General features: G+C 42.0%; 1 long non-coding RNA gene across 1 annotated transcript in view; it reads left to right on the top strand.

Annotated features, from left to right (window-relative positions):
- Positions 1-12,712, top strand: part of LOC114219245 (uncharacterized) — a 98,865-nt gene that overhangs the window by 19,819 nt on the left and 66,334 nt on the right. The window contains exons 2-5 of the long non-coding RNA XR_003611351.2: positions 2,507-2,786; positions 3,894-4,122; positions 6,625-6,698; positions 8,301-8,416. This is a non-coding gene — a long non-coding RNA (uncharacterized LOC114219245). The remainder of the gene's footprint in view (positions 1-2,506; positions 2,787-3,893; positions 4,123-6,624; positions 6,699-8,300; positions 8,417-12,712) is intronic.

The raw sequence follows: 12,712 nt of genomic DNA, 5'->3' as shown, positions 1-12,712 counted from the left end.
GAAAAGCTTTAATGTTTTAACAACTATCTGACAAACAAGCAAACTTTCCTATGGTTGAGGAAGATTTTTTCAAAGTTGAATTTCACTCCACTTTGGTACCTTGCCTACCTTCTAGATACCCATGGCACCTGGCTGGAAATGGCTAATATAAATATAGAAATATCAGCACCAGTTGTTCCCTGGACCCATGGAGAGTCATGGGCTCAGAGATGAGGGTGATTTCTAAGGACAAAAAAAATGCATGTGGTGTGTGGGTGGATTTCAATTTTATACCACCCACCACATGTTTATGGAGCTTCCTCTGAGATTCCATGTCATGGCTGGGTTTGGTGGAGAGGCACAAAAGTCTATGACCTGGTCCATGCCCTCAAATAGCTCATAGTCTGTAGGAGATGCAAGTTACTCTGATATGTCGGCTTTCTTTTAAGGGTTGAGAGTAAATCCTAATGCTCTTTGTTCATTCTGCTTAAAGGTTTTTCTTAACCGTGTTCCTAGGACCAAGTTCATGGTGGTGTTGGCTCCTCATGGCTCTTTTTCCTTTGTCCATCAGTCAATTCCCTTGAACTAGCCCCCTTCCTTTCCAGGATAGGAGCAAACCAACCACAGGCTCCCGTTACTCCTCACGGCTACAGGAGTGGATTTGGGGGCATCAAATATCTAACCCATGTCAGGTCATTGTCAAATCCTGAGCACTCTGTAGAGTGGCACTCATTCTCTGCCTCTCAGAATTCTAGGGTCCCCCTAAGGTTTTTTGGAGTGAGCTGCAGGGAGGAGAGAGGAAGAAGGGAGGCTGAGAGGCTGGGCCAAGACTGGAACTATGCTGCCAGCATTCTGCAGATGGCAAGTTATGGGACTTTTCAGTCTCTCTAATCACATGAGCCAATTCCTTATAATAATTCTCTTTCTTCCTCTCTTTATATGTCCTATTGATTCTATTGCCCTGGAGAACCTTGACTGATACATGGACTTAGGTCAGTTTCAGAAGAGGGGAGGGTGCAGAAGCCAGGCTGAAATGAGTTGATGGGAAGTAAGGAAGTGGAGGTGGAAAGTATGAACTTATTTTTTCTGGAATGGATATAAGGAAGTACCTCGGGGGGAGGGGAGGAAAGGTTTTGAGAGAATTTGCTTTGAGAATTCATGACCTCGAGGGTAGAGAGGAAGCTGTCCACAAGTTGAGAAGGAGACACAAGAAGTATGTGTGGGAAGGGCAACTGGTGGCTTGTCATTCACAGGAAGTGGGTGGGGAAGGAGCCAAGCCACCACTGGGCTGTGTGAACTCAGACAAGTCATTTATCTTCTGGAGCCTCCGTGCCTCGACCAATAACTTGGACATCAAAGTGGCCACTCCACTGGCTTGTAAGGAAGAAATGAGATGGATTGTATGAAGGCAGGTAGGACAGGGCCTGGTACATAGGGGGCAGTCACTCCTCTCTCTCCTCCTCTCTCAGCTTCCTGACACCACCCGCTGTCTTCTGATTGCCACATCTCTGTCTGCACCTGTGGGCGGAGTCAGGTAGATCAAGGTTTAAACCATGACTATACCATGTACTGGCTGTTTGGGCAGGTTATACCATCTACCCAAGCCTCAGTATTGACATGTGGGAAATGGGAATAACATTTTTACTTCAGGGTTATTTGTGAAGGTTAAATGAGGCAGTATATATAAAGCACCTAACAAAGTGCCTAACTTACACAAGATATGGTGGAGAAAAACATAGTTTAAGTGACTCAGTAGAGGCTAAAGGCTTTATTCAGCTGATGTGCCTCAGGGAGCCCCTGACAATCAGATGACCCTCCAAGTCAAAGCAGGTTTTATGGGGTGAAGAGAAGAGAGGTGTGTGCGTCCTTGTGCCTTGGTGCAGGTAGTCCCTTTCATCACTTAGTTCTGGGAAGCCTATCCTTGGAACTCTGCCTCCGGTTCAGGGTCCTTCGTGCAACCCTGGGACAGTTCTCTCAAGCAGTTTTTTAAACCTTGCACCTTGTCTGCTAGTCAAGATTCGGGTGGGGAGGAGGTAGCAGAAAAAAAAAAAAAAAAAAGAGGAAAGAGGAAAGGAGCTAAGGCTGAAGCCAGGAAACCGTCATGTCTGTTTTAATTCCTTTATAACATTAAGTAAATGTATTGAAGGAATGAAAAATAAATGCATGTCTGGCCTAGGAGTTATCTTAGTGCTTTTAATGGGGACATGGAGTTATCCAAATGAAAATTCCTCTTACCCATGCTTGTTTTAAAAACTATACAAGACCATGTATATATATCTCTCAGGTTTCCCCCAAACTTTCTGTCCTACAGAATCACCCTTTAAACCAAAATTGGTCAAGATTCCCTCCTTGGTGATTGCAGGAATTCTGGTCTTCCATGGGGTTTTTCTCAAGAAGATCCCACCCACCCCCCAGTATTTTTGAGTTTTCTCCAAGAATGTTTGTGTGAGCCAGAAATGTGTCCTGATCATTGCTTGTCACCTCTGGCCTCTGGGTCACCCTTTGCCACCTTATAACCTTTCTGCAGGTTCTCCCTCCTCTTTCTCTAGGACACAGCTAAGCTCAAGTCATACATTTCAACAAAACTTAACAGTTTGATGGAAACAACTTCAACATACAGAAAAAAATCTCAGTCCCTAAGCCACCAAAAGACATGGCTCCCAAACGGAGGTCAGCCCTCTCCTTGGCTTCCTGCTGCCACCTGTTGCAGGCCTCAGTGGTGATCACCCCATGTAAAGAGAAATGCTCATGGTCATCCCCTGTGTCCAGATTCAGGCCTCCAACATCCTTTGGGTCCCGCCAGGAAGGTGAGTGAGAAAACCTGTACCTGCCCCACCTCCACTGTCTTCCCTTTCCTCATCAATAGCCCCTCCCTGCACATAAACAGCTATTACTAAACAATATACATTGACTATCTTAAAGTTCTGGAGGTCAGAAATCTGAGTCTCACTGGGCTAAAATTAAGATGTCAGCAGGGCTGCATTCCTTTTGGAGGCTTTAGGGCAGAATCTGTCTTCTTGCCTTTTCCAGCTTCTAGAGACCTCCAGCATTCATTCCTTGGCTTGATGTCTCCTTCCATCCTCAAAGCCAGCAAAGGCCATTTGGGTCTTCCCCACCTCTGACACTGACTTCCTTTTCTGACACGTCTCTTTTTTCCTTGCAAGATCTCTTGTGATTACATGGGCCCACCCAGACTATCTTGGGAAGGTCTCCCATTTCAAGATTTTTTAGCACACCTGCAGAGTCGCTTTTGCCACGTAAGGTCACATATGCTCAGGCTCTGGGGACTAGCCTGTGGACATCTTTGCTGGGGCTAGAGGATGGTGGAACATTAGCATGCCTGTCACAGATGAGTTCTCCTTTACTACTTGAGAAACGGAGACTACCTTTTGGTAACCTTAAAATAGTGATTTGTTCTGAGTACATGTATAAATAACTCGCAATAACATGGAGACATTTTTGTTGCTGAAATTCTTCATGGGAAGAGAGTTATATTTGTTTGGAAGAAATAGAGCAATAAGGAGTGAGGAGGCCTGAGAGTGTGGCGGGCACGGAAAGCAGGTCAGGGTTGGGTAGAGAAGCAAGACTCATAAGACATTACAAGTAACAAAAGAGAGTTACTATAGTGTGTTCTTTTTTGTTTTTTTTTGTTTTAAGATTTTATTTATTTATTGGAGAGAGAGAGTGAAAGAGAGAGCCAGAGAGGGGAGAGGAGAATCAGAGGGAGACACAGACTCCCCACTGAGCAGGAAGCCCGATGTGGGGCTCGATCCCAGGGCTCAATCCCGGGACTCCAGGATCATGACCTGAGCCGAAGGCAAGGCAGATGCTTAACCGACTGAGCCACCCAGATGCCCCACTATAGTGTGTTCTAAGAAGTAGAGCCTATTAACCTGAGGACACTTTGCTTCCAGGACGGGGTAGTGGAGTCAGCATGTCAACTGGAGAGCAGGAATGGAGCACAGCTTCGTAGTAGAAGAGACAGAAAATTGAGATCCTCCAAGGGAAACTGAAGATGAAAGGGCTACAGGAATCGCGTACTGGTGGAAAAGGGAGAGAGCAGGAAAGAAAACAAGCAAACAAACTAAACAAAAGAAACAAAAGACCAAACTGTGGCCAGAATGGACAATGGACCTGTGGGATGTGAGAGCCACCTCTTTCTTTTTGGGGATCTCCATTCAAGTCCTCCTTGCTCGCTGATGCCTTGGGGGAGCAGGAGGTGCAAGGAGACAAGAAAAGATGCTGAGTTCTACACCAGGGGTGATTCGTGGTAAAGGCAGGATATCAGGACAAGACAACCAAGGGGCCTGAAGGACTGGGGACGAGGGGGCAGCTACAAGTTATGGGACTTTTCAGTCTCTCTAATCACATGAGCCAATTCCTTATAATAATTCTCTTTCTTCCTCTCTTTATATGTCCTATTGATTCTATTGCCCTGGAGAACCTTGACTGATACATGGACTTAGGTCAGCCTGTCCTGGCCCCAGCGAGCTTCGAGCTTCCCTCCACATTGCCAGTCACCCAACCAAAGTTCTTGCGCTTCTCTCTCACAGAAGCTCTGGCAGGGATACCGGCCTTTCGATGCAACTCCAGCTCAAGATATATTCTTTGTTCTTCCACATCCTTCGTGTTTCCGAAAAGCAAAACTCTAGCCTTAAGTGCAGACCCAGAGGAGGGAAACTGTTTTCTAAAAGAAGACATACATTTGGCATGAAAAAAAAAATGTCTGGGCAAAGGAAGTATAGAAAATCTGGGTGTGGAAGTAGCTGGACTTTCTGTGAGAAGACACAGAGAGAGTCCTCTTTTATTTTTAGTTCTTAACTTGATAAAAAGGTTGAGGCTTGTGCTGTCAACGGGTAGGTAGGCCTGTGATATTTAAGTAGCTGATTCCGTGTCCTTGGACAGGTGCACCACAATTTTGGCAGTTAAAAGCGCATCTTCTTCCTCCTCTCGCACTGAATGTTGATGTTAGATTGGTGTGTTCTGGGAACATCCTGAAGCTACCCTCAGAGAGCTAAGGATTTTCAGAGTCTTTTTAGAATATAAAGCATACTTTGAATTGATTTATTTACAAAATGACATATTTCTGAGAGGACTGAACAGTCAACTAGAGATATTTCAAGTTGAGTTGTGGGAAAACCCACAGTCTTTTTCCTCATACATATTATTCTTGCCCAGTTCCTATCCGGCCCTCACTAGTCAAGCCACCGTATCTTTGCAGATACTGTTCCTTCTGCTTAGAATGCTTCCCATCCATGTACTGGTGGGGATAAGGTCGTCTTTGGCCAAGGTCAAATGTTATCTTTCTAATTGCCCCTAATTTTGTTCCCACATAATTTGACATATCTCTTTCTAGTGCTGCTTTTTACATTGCTACAATTATTTGCTTCTATGCCTGCCTCTTTTTCTATATTGTGAATCCTTCAGTGATGACAGAGATAATTTTCTTTTCTAACACTATTTTCCTGCTTCTCTTTGTATCCCATGACCTGATAGAAATTAAAACAAAACGCAATCTGCAGGTCAATCTCAAGGAACTGGCAGTTATGAATACAAACAGAACAGCTTAAAATTCTCTTCTACAGGGGTGCCTAGGCGGCCCAGTCGGTTAAGCGTCTGCGTTTGGCTCAGGTCATGAGCCTTGAGTCCTGGGATCGAGCCTCACATTGGGCTCCCTGCTTAGTGAGGAGTCTGCTTCTCCCTCTGCCTCTGCCCCTCCTAGCTGGTTCTCTCTCTCTCAAATAAATAAAATCTTTAAAAAATTACCATGATTAGAATCATAGAAAACTGTAAAAAAAAAAAAAAAAAGTAACATGGGTACTCTGGAAGATTATAATGGTGAAACACAAGGTGGATACAATCCAAACATACACAGTACCTGAACACAAAGTGCCGAAAGAGATGTCAAGAATGCTTCCTACCTCCCCCACCATCGCCTGATGGACTTTATAAAAACAAGAGATAAACACTGATAGTATTCCGTCATACCCTTCCCCTCCTCCGTTACTTACTCTTGGTTCTCTTAGAAACTACCCTTTTCCACTTACATTATTTCTACTCATCTCCAAAATAGGTGGTTGAGATAATAGTTATAGTTTATATGCAATAGCTGGTTTTTCTGCTCATTATTTATGTATTTCTATAGCCAAAATTTCTCCTTTTAACACTCATCTTAAGGCCCTCTGATGATTTCAACAGAATAACTATTTGAGTTATATAGTTCCTAAACATTTTCAAGTCTTAGAATATCTTCCATGAGAAAATAATAGGTTGAATGGACATAGCCATCTGGTATCACTTTCTTTCTTTCAAAATTCTGAAAATAGAATTCATTATCTTTTGATGCTACTATAAGTTATAATAGAAGAATATGAAATTATCCTAATTGGGGCCCAGTGGGATTTTTTTCTGTAGGTAGTACCTCTTGAAGAGATAAATGCGTAGCTGAGAGATGGGAGATTAATATTGTGAAATATCTCTATGTCCCCCAAATCCTATGTCCCATCTGCCCAATTCCCACCCCCACGTTACCACAAGAAGTGACTATTAAAATATCTAGCTAATAGACATAACACTGGAAGAAATGACTTATGCACCACCAAGGAAACATAAATATATATTCTTATTTCCTCTTTTTACAAACAGGTAGAAGGAGATGGAGTGAAGATATATTTCAATTTGCTTGGAATGAAGGCAGGGTACAGAAGACACAAAAAGAGGTATATTAGCTCTCAGATTAAGCTAATTCATGATCAATGAGAAAGCATGAAGGAAGTAAGAAAATTCAAAAAGGCTGTAATTCCTTATCTGCCACAAAAGAAAGTCTAAAGTTATGCTGGAATAGATACATATAAATTGATGGCGATAGTACACGGAATATTTATGGAAGTTCTGAAGTTAATGATGAGTAACGCAAAAACAGTGTTTACCTCCTAAATCATACTAGAATAAAACAACTAATATTGCTCGTACATCAAAAGTTCATAATATAAAAGGGATCTCAAGGAAAAATAATGTTTAAAAGCATGAACTAGGATGACAGACCTGGTATTGTGATGGTCATCATGCTATCTGCGTTGAAAGAGTGGTTTGATAAATTACAGTTTATTGGTCCCTTAGAAGGTGGTGAAGATAAAGGGAATGATCTTTGTAATGACCGAGGGGTGATGAGAAAAAGCAATTAAGATGTGAAGTTAAGTGAAAAGCTGATAAATGCACTGGGATTGCAGCTATGAAATAAGTCTGGACAGGTGGAGGGCCATGTGGCAGGGTGGCAGTGTTGAAATCACAGGATTTATTTTTGTTATTGTTTTTCTTAATGAAAACTCCTCTTCGTTTTTGCTTTTGTATTACCTTTCCATATGTTAAGTAAAAAATTATAGTATCAGTGGTTGTAATCTAGGAGACAGTCTTAAGATACATTTTTAGAAGGTTAAAAATCTCTTCCCTCTGCCCTCCATTCTAATCCTCCTGAGATGATCAACACTAACAAGCTGTTGTGTATTTTGCCACAATGTCCTTTATGCTCAAACAGAAACACATATTTAGGACTTTTCTGGTTGGTGTTGGTGTTTGTTTTCATAGAAATGGAACTGTACTATAAATGTAACTCTGCAAATTGCTTTTCGTACTTAACAATACACCATGGGCAACTAGAGATAGGTTGACTTCAGTCTTTTAAAGAGCCACATAATAACTTGTGCTATGAATACATTACAGTTGAGTCAGGAACATTCCTTATTTCTGGGCATTTAGGTTCTTCCCAGGTTTTTGCTTCTGTACACCATGCTGCAATAAATCTCTTGGTAGATGTACCCTTATATACTGGGGCTTTTGTTTCTGTTAGGCAGATTTTCCAAATGGCATTTCTGGACAGTTGGTTCTATTGTCTATTTAAAAAGAAGGAACTGAGAGAAAAGTGTGTTTCTGTTTGTAAATTCATGCATATTTACTTTTGTCCTGCTTTTCTGAGATGATCATTCTTTGTAGGACCAAAGATAAAAGTTTGAATGTGGCTTCTTCTAGGCCCCATCCTGGTCCATTCTGGATGGCATTTTAGTTCAGAAGATGGGTCCACCTGCATTTTGAGGGAGAAAAGAAGGGTAATAGGGGGAGTCAGAGAAGAATTGACCAGGGCCAAAGGAGAAGAGAATTTATAGAAAGACCGGTGGTCAACAGAGTTAAATGCTGCTGAGACACAGAGGAGAATCATTTTTTATTGACGGAGAGAAAGGCTGTTCGTGAAATTTCATATGTATCTTTCCTGGGCATGAGGTAAGATGGTACTTCTTTCATTCTTTTGATGTTTTTCCCTATCGCAGTGACTGGTGCCATTCTGGATATGGAGACTCTATAAGCCAGAGTCCTTGAGTGAGGACAACATATGGCAGAGCCCCCTTCCCTCCTAACCAATGTGGGATGGACGCATGTGGCACAGGTGAGTTAGAAGCCGGATTGTTTTAAGCCGCTAAGGTTTTAGGATTGTTTGTCGCTACAGCATAACTTAGCCTATCCTGACTGATACCTAGAAAAAAAAGGTTCATTTGAGAAATACTGAAGTCTGACCTCAAGGGGATAAAGAGTAATCAAATTGTAGCTCAGGGGGGCTAGAGAGTGGGTGTGTAGTAAGGAAGTGTAAGTAGCAAGTGTTAAATTCCTCTCAAGGTTGCTTAGGGGCTAGCAGAATGCAGTTTGGCCAGTTAGTTAAATAACTGCTCTTTGGGGAAATCTAGGAATAATTCTAGAACACTTTTAAAATAAACCTAGAAACATTAATTGCATAAATAATGACAAAACCCAAGACACACACTGTAGAATTCTTTACATATACGTTAAGATAACAGCAGCTTTTATGCATCTCAAAGCTTACTGAAGATCTAAGAATATCACCCAATAAATTCCTCTGTTTATTTCTAGGAAAAAAAATTTGTTTTTCTGGATGAAATACATTTCCTTTTATTAGTTAATGAGAATAATGTCAACATCCCTACAAAACCCTTGTTCCTGCTCTCTTCTTATCTTTACTTCCAGGGGGTTGAAAGATTATCCTTTACCTTGATGGTTTGGCACCGTCTCTGCTCTCAGGGACTAGCTTGTGGAACAGAGGAGCTTTAGGCCTGGGGCTGTGTTGGAAGATCTGGAGGACCTAGACAACTCAGGGGGGTGAATGCAGTAAAGGATCTTATTGATTATGGCCAAGACAACTTGGTACAGTCCATAATTGGAAAAGACCCATCAGAAATTCTACAGGAGCAACAGAATAGAGGAAGGGAGTGTGTGTGTGCATATGTGAGTGCATGTGTAACTATTTTACTGATGGTTCTTTTACGACTGGTAAAATCCAGCAATATCATGAGAATCATTCAGCTGTTAAATAGTCCAAAAGTAGAAAACAATGTTGGTAAGACCCTGGTTCCCAGCAGATAAGACCAGAACTGTCTACTACACAGGATGAGAGTTTTTGAAACCACAAGTCACATACCTTTAGGGGATTGTGAAATTGATTTAGAGCACCTTGATCAAGTTTTTTAAAAATAAGATAAAATGGAATACGAAAATCAACATGCATCCCATGTCTTAAAGGTAAGGTTTTGTTTTTGTTTGTTTTTAAATGAAACTTTTGTTTCTCTCTCTCTCTCTCTCTCTCTCTGTGTGTGTGTGTGTGTGTGTGTGTGTGTGTGTGTGTGTGTGTCCTTGGTTATGATCAACTCTGATCGACAAGGTATTTCTTACTGTGGGTTCTGGGTCAAAACAATTTGAAACCTCTGGTCTAGAGACTATAGGGAGCCTAAATTTATTCTCTGAGGACAGGGGTAGACCAGCGCGACACTGAAAAACCCAAAGGTGGTGATAGCAAAAGACGGGCAAAAACTGGACATTGTTGAGAAAAGAGCTCCTTAGAAAGCTAATGTCGGTGGTACCACTGAGTGAACCGGGGCTTCCCAAGCATGCAGACAAGAGGTTTAAATGAGTGTGCACTGGCATGGCTGAACACAGTATGTTAGAGTCAATAAATGCTTAATTTGGTATACCATGTCTGTAGCAATTTGTATTAAATCCCTCTCCTTGATCTTGGATCAATTTCTTCCTGCATAATAAACCAGAGGGATAATCTGAGAGAGCAGCTGAAGGTCAAACCAAAGGAGTGGTGCCAAACAGAAGGGCCTGAAGTGAGGTGGATGAGAAGCGAGAACGGGACTGACAGTGAGGTGGGAAGCCCAGACAATTCGTCAGGAGCAGGGGGTCCCTAGCAGAGACCCGGCGGTGTTGAAGACCTGTTTTTAGGTGATTCTGCTGCTCAGTGTGAGGGCAAATCTGAGAGATGAAAGTACCCAGGAGGGATCAAATATCTTTTCCTTTGTTACACGACTTTTTGGGTTTTTTTATTTTATTTTAGGATGAGAGTACCTTTGAATCTTTCATTAAAAGCCACGTTGAATTCTTTCCTAAACCAGTGGGATGTAAGTGATAAATAAATAAATGGAGATGGGTAAGACTGGTGCTCATTTTATTTTGTTTTAGGTCCTATCCTCTTGTTTATACTACCCTGTGGCAAGTTTATAGGCTGTGCCTTTTTTCCTATCCATAGAAGTTTTAGAGAGCATCCAACATGCCCAGTGATGACTGTACTTGGGATCCACAGATCCTTTAAGCTGTCATAACAGTTTTTATTAAATCGTTACCTTCCATCTTTTTAATTTTAGTTGCAAGCATAATTTTCTGACCTCTGAAGACTGTTGCAGCCATAGAACCAGAATCATCACAGTACTGAAATGTTTTTTGTTTTTTGTTTTTGTTTTTGTTTTTTGCCCTTCTATTTTCAACACTTTGGCTGTGACTGGCATGCTGCAAATATCATCTTGCCATCCAGACTGAAAGTGTAATTCTGGGTGTGGACAGTGTCCCCACCATTCAATTGCTGATATAGAATTCTTTTTAGGCTATTGTCAGTGATAGAGGGCAAAACATGCGTTTGTTTGAACATTTATCACTTTCTCCTTTGTTCCCAGGAAGATTATAAGGACGAAAAGATCTTCATTGGGAGAGTAGCATATTTCATTTAACCTAACACTGTTTAATAAATAGGAACACATTTAAAGCAAGTTATAACATAGAACAAGATTTTTTTTTTTAATGTGAACATAAATCCTTATTAAAAATGATTAACCTTTGTCACGATGTTAATGGCCTTCGGTCACTACTTAGCTACACTCTTTCATTTATTTCATTGTTTATTTATTTACTACGTGCGGAGAAGACCTGTCTGCAAAGATTCACCCTTTGGCCCACTGCAGCCTCTAACGAGATCGGGGGGCTGTTACTGCACTTGTCAGTTTGCATCGTAGTCACTTGTCCTCATGCATGCTTAGCTCAGATGAACTCTGAAACTCAGATTTTCCCCTACTATACCACACTGCTAATTTTTTAAAGGATCCATGCTCATCTTGCCTGATGAACGTTTAAAACCTGTAGGAAAAAAAATAAAATCAATTTTGAAATCCAAACAGATTCATCTTAAATGCTATTTTTCCATTTTGTTAACATTCACATATATATTTTGATAAAAGACAGAAAATAAGGAAAAGAAAAAGCTGTACGCCTGTCCTGCCTGTCCATGCCCCCGCCTCCTTCCCCCAAGGAGCCAATAGATATTTTCTTTAAGGGAGGTTGGTTTACATTTGGAGACAGTAGAAGCAAACTTGAAAGATAACACGGTTTACATGTGTGCTGGGATTCCTAATCACCCCTTCCTTGGCTGGCTTGAAAAATTAAACATGCCGTGTCCTATGTACAACCAGACGTGCATGGCTCCTCATTGCTTTGAACAGTTCCAGAACCTTAGTAATTTGAGTTTATCTCAAAAATTACTGAACTGCACGGCAAGAAATTAAACTAAAAATTATGTTCATCCATCACCTTTTATGAGCCATGGAAAACTACATAGGGAATAAATCTTTGCAAGCAAGACAGTTTCTGTTATAAGTGGTTCTTCTCACTTCAAATGCATTAATATTCAAAACCATAACCTGTCGCGTGCTCAGCTTTGTGTGAGAAGGGGAACAAATCAATCCCCTCCTTCTGTTTACTGTGTTGATTAACACTGTTCTCTCTGTGCCTGGGGTCTGGGAAGTTGCGCTCTTTCTCCCTTAAAGGGGCAGGCACCCAGGAAGCCCAGAAGAGAGGGAGGGAATCAGCACTTATCCTGAGCCTACTGTGGGTCCATGCTCAACGATCCTAACAGTTCCAAGAGGGTTTTGTGATCCTCACTTTCTGGCAGAGGAAAATAAAGCTCAGAGAGCCTGTGAAACTCTGGCAAGCTGACATGGCTAGTCAGTGTGAGCCAGGTCTGACTCGGGCTCAGTCTAACTCAACACACTTCTTGGATGCCTCCATGACACTCCTCAAAAAGCAATCGAAGGAAGCAAGAAAATGATGCCTCAAGCAACTGGAGCCTTTCAAGTGTCTCCAGGGTGGAGAATGGAGAGCCCTGCCTACGGCCAATTCCTAAAGACCGCTCCTTCACTCCACTCACAGGTGGCCCAGAAGTCACAGCAAACTGTTCACGCTCTGTGTGATCGTCTGGCTTGTGGGTGGAAGGTGCCACGAGTGACTTGGGCCATGGGTCCCCACACAGCCCTCGTGAGGGTATGGGAAGCTCTCATCTCAAATCATTCTGAAGCAATGCATTCCTGCCCGGATGACATCGTTATTCCCTCGGTGTCTGGCAGTCGGT

Source organism: Eumetopias jubatus, unplaced genomic scaffold (assembly GCF_037043125.1).
Source record: "Eumetopias jubatus isolate StellerSeaLion01/CBP00866 unplaced genomic scaffold, mEumJub1_p1.0 scaffold_13, whole genome shotgun sequence".
Taxonomy (NCBI): domain Eukaryota; kingdom Metazoa; phylum Chordata; class Mammalia; order Carnivora; family Otariidae; genus Eumetopias; species Eumetopias jubatus.
The sequence above is the reverse complement of the archived record's forward strand: the minus strand, read 5'-3'. Positions and strand labels throughout refer to the sequence as shown.